Consider the following 8,430-nt stretch of genomic DNA (forward strand, 5'->3'; position numbering starts at 1 on the left):
CTTAGTTAGAGCTACACCAAGGTATTTTATATTATTTGTAACTATTGTGAAGGGTGTTGTTTCCCTAAGCAAAATGAATAAGTCGTGATTTGGCATTAACTTCTGTTATTTGAGAATAGTTCCTTGATTTTTCAATCTGCACTCAAATAGGAAACATGTTGACATAATAAATAAATGTGTATTGTGATAGGAAATGTAGGGGCACCAGTTATAATTCTCTTAAGATGTGCATCAATATTCCTTTATGCTTCTTTGAAAAGCTTTCTTTTTTAACAATCTTTTTAATTTAACCTGATTTTAAAGTTATCTTGTATAAACATTGATTAAGCAATAAAACACTCCACATTAATTGTCTATCTGAAATGAATGAACTGTCAGATGTAAATACAGCAGTCAGAAATGTTTTCTTCATATACTGATTTATTAATGTTATACATTAGAGTCTGAAAAACACATCATATATGCATACCATGAGAAGATATTAGGGTACAATTTTTTATACTTTCAAAATGCATTATAGATCAAGATAAAAATAGAGACCAATTTTTAAATAATCCTGATCACTTAACTGTATGAGGAAAATTCTGTCTTTTGTCTCCATCCTAGAAGTGCATTCTTCCCATGAGTACATGGCTAAGGTGGCTTGGTGATGACTGATTGTACTTTCTTTTAAAAAGTTTATTTTTTGCCATTGCTAAATAACAAAAAAATGCAAAATTATTGATACTTGAAAATATAAAAATTTATCAAACATTGTTCATCATTTCCCAGGAAGTGGTAGGACTCTTCAGTCTTATTCCGCATTCCTTAGAATAAGAAATGGCTGCTGTGAAAGTTCCCCTACAACTGACTACATACAAAAGACTGGAACCTTAACAATATCAATGCACATTTTAATGTGGAAGGAAGAAATTTTCATTGGATCCCAACCCTAGAGAAAGAACTACAGACATCTAAGGACTCCCAGAAGAAGAGTTAGCCTCTGCCAGGGATGAACCCCCTTATTGTCTGGTCAAAACAGTGATCATCCCTGAAACCATATACACACAAAGAAATAAGTAAACTCACTGGGTTGTGTTTATGTATATTTCTACCCACACATACATATATGCTTGCACACATATTTTATGTGTGTGTAACAATAATGATGAATTTAAGGTTATCAACTTGAAAGTGGATGTGGAAGAGGTTAAGGGAAGGTAGCTGGGAGGGACTGGAGGAGGAAAAGGAGAAAGGAAGTAAAACAATTCTATTTCAATTAAAAAAATCTTCAAATGAAAAAAAATTCTGAAATGCAGCAATCAATCTCTGAACTCATGAGAGGATCTCCAAGAAAAAAACCCAGTACAATGACTTCATATCTTTCATAGGAAGAATTTTGTGAAATAGAGCAATAACACTTACAAAAGTGAAGGTAGATTTGTTACATTTTTTAATAAACCTTATTATAAAACCCTTACAAATAAAGATAGTAAATAGTTGTTTATAGGTTATTATAGGTAAAAATCCTGTTTACAAGGTAACATGGAAGTTCTTAGTGTAAGATATAAGCATTATTAAATATTATCCAGATAAGATCATGATCTTGTAACAGTATGATGTATGTCTATATTAGTAGGTAGTATATGAGACTGTCATAGTAAAAACAGACTTAAGTTACAGAAAATGAAGACTCTCATACACATTCTACATATTTTAAGGCTGTAAGTTTACTTTTACAGAATGGAAAAGTAGAATTCACTATAGCTAAGACATATGAAGTTCATGTTTTACATATATATGTGTGTATATATATATATATATAATGACAAAAATAAACTACATATCATAAATAATCACATACATATTTTGTAGTAGAGAAAATTATGCTACCTTCACTAGTGGAGTTCACACCTGTTTATTCTGAACAATCATGGTTGAATTAGATTTTTTTTTTTAGTTTTGAGACTATAATATAATGACAACATGTCTCCCTTTTCATCCTTCTCTCCAAACCCTTCCTTACACCTCCCTGTTCTGCTTCAAATTCATGACCATCTGGGGCAACTGGGTCTTGGTGGCCTGCACTTAGCATTAAAGTACATCCAGTGGACCAAACCTCAAGAGTTATTTTTCATGGGTCACTAAACAAAATGAAGGTTCATGAATATAAGGAAGATTTGTGGAGAGGAGGATTATTACCACAGTGATAAAGAGGCAGGGGATGGGAGTTGTCATCTGTGTAGCACACAAATAAAACTATCTTAGAACATACTTAGTTTATAATGATAAAGAGCACATATACTGTTTGTGTAGTTAGGATTTTTAAAGCATTTTTAGTGATTTCTAATTATCAGCAATGGTGAAAAAATAAACCTATAAAATTAAGTTTAAGCAAAATAGCCTCTAACAGTCTTATAATCACAACTGGGAGTGACTCCACTACTTAAATCAAAGATAAAATATATGTGGATATGCAATGTGTGCTCTAGGAATGCATCAAGAAAAAACAGAAGAGCTAAAGTTTGAAACATAGCTTTAGCATAAGATCCACTTAAAATTATCAGGCATCTGTCACACTCTGGGATTAAAAAGCATGTAAAGAAGTTGACTTTCCCATTTATATGACAGTAATTTTAGGCTCAGATTCAAGAATCTGTCCCCAGCTTCTGATTCTGGTTATTTAGCAACTCCGTAGATTTCAGTTTCCAAGAACACTATATAATAACACTCTACAGCCCAATATGAGAAACATTGCCCATGTAAACCTAACTTTCTTTGTTTATCTTCCTATGATTTTTTTTAGAAGCAATTATCTTTGAGCAAGAATTAATGTGTCCACTTTTTGAAACAAATACATATATGATAAAATACTTCCTTCTGAAAACATTAGTCACAATGTTCTAAATAGCTCTTTGGCAGAAAATTATTCTCATTTGTATCTCATAGGGTACAATTTAAACCAACTTACAAAAACAATAACAACAACATGTTAGAGATACACGACTAGTTAAGCTGTTGGTCAAGAAACTAGAGACAGGGATCAGTGTTTAAAAGCACTGCCTACCTGTCCAGGGAACCTAGGTTTGATTCCCACCACCACATAAACAGCTTAGGACCATCTACAATTTCAGTTCCTCTTTTTGTCTCTGAGGATACGGCATGTACATGGAGCACAAACATAATGCATGCAAAACACCCAAAAACATAGAACAATAAACAAACAAAAATAAATAATGAGGATGTAAGTTAGTAGTTAACAAAGATAAGAGCCTCACTTTTAGAAAACTGGCTTTGAAGCCCTAACCTTCATGTCTCACCCCCTACCCTAACCCAGCCAAGAACTGTAGAAAATGAAAACGGCAAGCTAAGAAACTTCATGCATGCATGCACAAGCCTTCTCTCTCTTCTTCTGACTGTAGATGTGATGTGACAGCTGCTTCATCTCCCGCTGCTGCAACCTCACTATCATGATGAACAGAACCTTGAATTTGGGGCTGGAATAGTCACTTTCCTCTTTTAGTTGTTTTTGTTTTGGGCCTTTATTACATCAACAGAAGAGAAAGTATGACAAATGTTTATTTGTCTCTTCAGCAGGGCTATTCATTTTATTTCTGGTAGATTGTCTGGGAATCTTTTAAATTTTGGATATGATGATCCTATTTAGTACCTTTTCACTCTTTTCTTGTACTAAAGCTGTTCATTTAGTACAGATCTTCTTTATTTGCTGCCTGTGTTTTGCTCTCCTATCTAAAAAAAAAAAAAGAAAGGAAGAAAGAAAGAAAGAAGAAAGAAAGAAAGAAAGAAAGAAAGAAAGAAAGAAAGAAAGAAAGAAAGAAAGAAAATCAGTGCCAAGGTCAAAATCAAAATTATTTGCCTGTTTTTCCTTCATATAGTTCTCTAGTTTTACATTTGGTGATTACATCCTTAAGGCATACTGACTTACACATGTATTAATGTGAAGGTTCAAGTTCATTCCTTTCCATATGGCTACCTTGTTTCCCTAACACCTTATGCAAAAGAGATCGGACTTCCCCTATGGCATATGTTTGGCATCCTTATTAAGGACCAAATGACTGCATATGAATGGTCTTATATTTTGTTTTTCTATGTTTGCATTAATCTGTAGGTTTTAACTGTTGTAAACAGACACCATAACCAAGGAAACTCTTACAGGGCAACATTTAATCAGGTCTGGCTTACCGGTTCAGAGGTTCAGTCCAGTATCATCAAGGTAGGAGCATGGCAGCATCCCTGCAGGCCTGGTGTAGGAGGAGCTAAGCATTCTACATCTTGTTCTGAAGGTAATCAGGAGAAGCCTGGCTTCCAGGCAGCTAGGATGAGGGTCTTAAAGCCCCGTACCCATAGTGATACACCTACTCAAAAAAGACCACACCTCCTAATACTGCCACACCCTGGGCCAAACATATACAAACCATCACACTGTATATTTGTGCTCATGACAGTATTGCATTGTTTTGATTACTGTAGTTCTTCGTAGATTTCCACATTAAGAAACATGAGGCATCCAGCTTTGCTATTTGTTGATACTTTCATCATTTACAGGGTTCTTTGTCATTCCATATAAATTTTAATGCTAGATTTTCTATTTCCATAAAAATACCATTGGTACTATACTAGAATTCTATTGCATCTATAGACTGCTTTGGATGGAATTAACATTTTTAAAATATAAATTCTTCCAACCTTTAAGGGTTTTTATTTTGTTACCAGAAGATTATTTTGTTGTAATTTTGGTTCCATTGTGATGATAACAGGTAGCATGACCTTCAAAAAGGAGTTTCTGGATGACAGTTAGGTCATTTGGAAGTCTTGTGCTAAGAAACTTGTGTTATTTTGAAAAAAAAAATTATCAAACACTGAGAGACTTAAAATAGGTTCAATAGATTGCATTTACAGGTGTTTCTTGCTTCAGGTTTTAAGTAATTCAGAATGTATAAGGATCCAAAATGTTCTCTTTAACAAATAGCTTGTGTTCAGGTTTCAATAGAACCAGAGAGGAAAGGTTTTGTTTGTTAACTCAACATGACTTCTTATTGGCTTAGAACTTCAAGAAAACCACAAAAAAAGAAAGTATGACTATGAAATAAAACTTCACTAGTACTGAAAATGGACTTGTCAGTTAGATGATCCATAGTTGAGGGTTTTTGATAACATTGCTGCCTCCATGTATGTCTGTGTGAGGGTGTCAGATCCCCTGGAACTGGAACTACAGACAATTGTGAACTGCTATGTGGGTGCTTGAATTTGAACCTGGTTCTCTTGGAAGGGCAACGAGACTGCTGAGCCATCTCTCCAGCCCACAACTTGCATTCTCTTAAGCTCTCTTTGTTTCTACATAAAGTCAGAACTGAGGAGTCTCCAAATATGAAAAATCTGCAGTAACTTCATGGAACCATGCCTATCTTTGTCCTTGCTGTAACTAGGCTCGGTATTTTCATTTCGCCTTTTCATGTACTCTAAGTGGCAGTTACAGTACAGACTTGATTTCTAGCGTTTTAGTTGTCCTGCTGTGAAGAAGCTGACTCCTGCTTTCCCTCTGTGCTTCTCAGCAAGCCAGCAAGGCATGCTGCTAGTGACAGTGACGATGTGCTTTCTTGTAAAACATCATCAGAGTTGTAACAAAGGCAGACAAATGATGACTAAAGAATGAACCAATTAGGCAATGAAGAACATAGATTTTAAAATTCTAACTTGGAAATTTTCATTAAGGCTGTCAATTCATTCCTAGGAATGCTTTCAATCATCTAGATTAGTCAAGCACATATGATAAGTGAGTCCAAAGAAAGAAAGAGAGTTAGCTTGTAAGTCACTTACAATGCAGTTATAGAAATGAGCATATACCCCATTACTGTGGGGTACATGTATAAATATATGTCTATATAAATATATACAAATTTTGCCATGGATATATATATATGTGTGTGTATATATATATACATCTACATACTTTATATGTATATATATGTATGTACATATATATGTATATATATCAAACATAATAGAGTAAATATCAAATCAAATAGAAAAATAATGAATTTAGCTTCTACTTGAAGTACAAAAGGCTTAGATAACTACAGACTTAGATTTCACTTTTTTAGAGAAAACAAACAAAACAAAAAGAGTCATGGCAAAAAGATGATAAGAGCCAGAGGATCCGGGAGTTTTCTTTGAGACTGGAATATCAGAAACTATACTGGTAACATATCGTGAACATGGCCACCAAAACATGAGATGAACAAAACATGGCAAACGAAATGGGGAAAGAGCCCATGAGGCCTTAGCTCTACACATAGAATTACAAGCAACTATGTAAAGTAAAGCTGGGAGTTGGAGAGGTGGTCTTCCCAGGTAGGAGCACATGGATGGGTTGTCCAGGACCAAGTAGTCAGCCCTGAAAACATATATACAAGGAACATTTGAACTCATATGATAAAGTACAAACTATTTTGGCAAAGAAGAAGACATATCTTAAAGCTCTAAACTTAGAATTTTTATTAGAGTTATAAATTCATTACTATAAGTGCTTTCTACATATATATCTGTTTATACACACACATAGATATAGAAACACATATACATGATTACATATATGCTTGCAATAACAGTTAGTGCTAAAAAGAGATGGTGAATTTGGATAATGAAGAGGGGTATATAGGAGGGTTTAGAGAGAAGGTACAGAAGGGAAAAGATTGTGGTTAAATTGTATTTGCGAAAGTTAACAACACAAAAAAATGTCAAATGCTCATGAAAGTACATTCTGAACAATGAATATTGGGTCAGAACAGGGTTTCCATAGCCTAAAGGTGTGAGGAGGAAGCTAAAGGAAGCTGTAAGAAGATTATTAAACACAAAGCATGCCTAACTAGAAAGAAGGCATTATTATGCAGATGCAGGAGAGCTACTGCATCTGCATCAGAGGATGACATTCAGGAGTCTTGGCTTCAGTGAGATAAATCTTGTGACAGTACAAATGGCGGATTAAGGATCAAGAAATTAAAAATAAGAAGATGCAATAATGCACACCACAGGAAAGAGGGAAATAAGTAAAGTCAGTGTAGCCTTATAAAGGAGGAAAGACCCATCGCCAAAGACAAATCAAACTTTTTAAAAATAGGATCACAGTTACTGTACATATTCGGCCTTCTGTGATCAGCACTGAGGTGAGGGGACCAAATGCGTTTATCTCATCGGATACATTGGACTAAGAGATACATTTTATTTACCATGCCTGTGAGACAAAAGGAATTAAAAATAAGAGAAGTTAAACAGCTTGTTAAGGATCACAGTGCCAGTAATTGTAGAACTGGGAAGGGACCTAAGTCTGATCCCAGAGCATGACAAATCCTTCAGATAAATAGCTGCTATTTACCTAAATGACTAGAGGAAATGAGGAAAAGCATAAATTAAAGATGACCAGGTTATTTCTGCCTAAGTAACTCAAAAGCACATGTCTGTGTGGGTAAAAGCTGCATGGGGAAATCAGTTTATGGCAGAAGAAGAAAAGGAAAAAATTAAAGAAAAATTAATGTTAGACACAATCATTTGGAATATTATATATACTCAACAGGAAGTTGGAGGTTAATTTATGCTAGCAATACAGAGCGGAGTTATTGACAGCGATACAGAGGAAATGAAGAAAAACGGTGTACAGCTACAGTGGAGAGCATATGGTTCTAGCCAACAGAGCTGGAAACTACTTTTTGAGAAATTACTTTTGACAAAGGAAGAGGTCCCTAAGAAGACAAAAAAGAAGAGCTGTTTAGAAAAGACTAGAACATGTAGGGTTAAGGACGACAAGGAAGAAAGAAATTTTTGGAAAAAAAAATATAAAGAGGAAAAAGTATTTCAAAAAGCATAGTTTCAAATATCAAAGAGAGACCATGTTAGAAGAGAATGAGAAATGTTTGTTGGATTTGGCTTTCAAGAGACTATTGTTGACATTTAAGAAAAATGGTTCAGGCAAAGAAAGGGATTTGAAACCATATCATTGTGATGTGCAGCATAAAAGACTGGAGAGAAAAAAGTAGATTCTCTCACAAAAGGTTTCTTTACCCTGTTTATTTCTTCTCCGAATCCCATAGGAAAATGTCACAGGGTCATAACATCAGCTATACTTACACAAAACCACTCCACGTGCTCCTGGGTTAAGTGTCTATAGGCCTAAGAGAAAATCTCCACTCAATAGAGAAGAGAATGCTTTCTCTTTGCTTGTGTTTTTGGGTTTTGTGAAGGTGTTCAGTCCCTATGACGGACTCTAAGCCAATTTCTGTTCTTTCTCTACTGTAAGTCCAACCTATTTGTCTTATCTAGGATGTCATCTGAAAAATAAATGGGATATACTCCACTGAGTCATTTTCTTCTTATTTCTTTGAGATAAGGCTTCTGGGTAGAAGTAATAGAACTATAACTGTTTTTTTTTTTTTTTCC

This window comes from Mastomys coucha, unplaced genomic scaffold, assembly GCF_008632895.1.
Source record: "Mastomys coucha isolate ucsf_1 unplaced genomic scaffold, UCSF_Mcou_1 pScaffold22, whole genome shotgun sequence".
Lineage (NCBI taxonomy): Eukaryota > Metazoa > Chordata > Mammalia > Rodentia > Muridae > Mastomys > Mastomys coucha.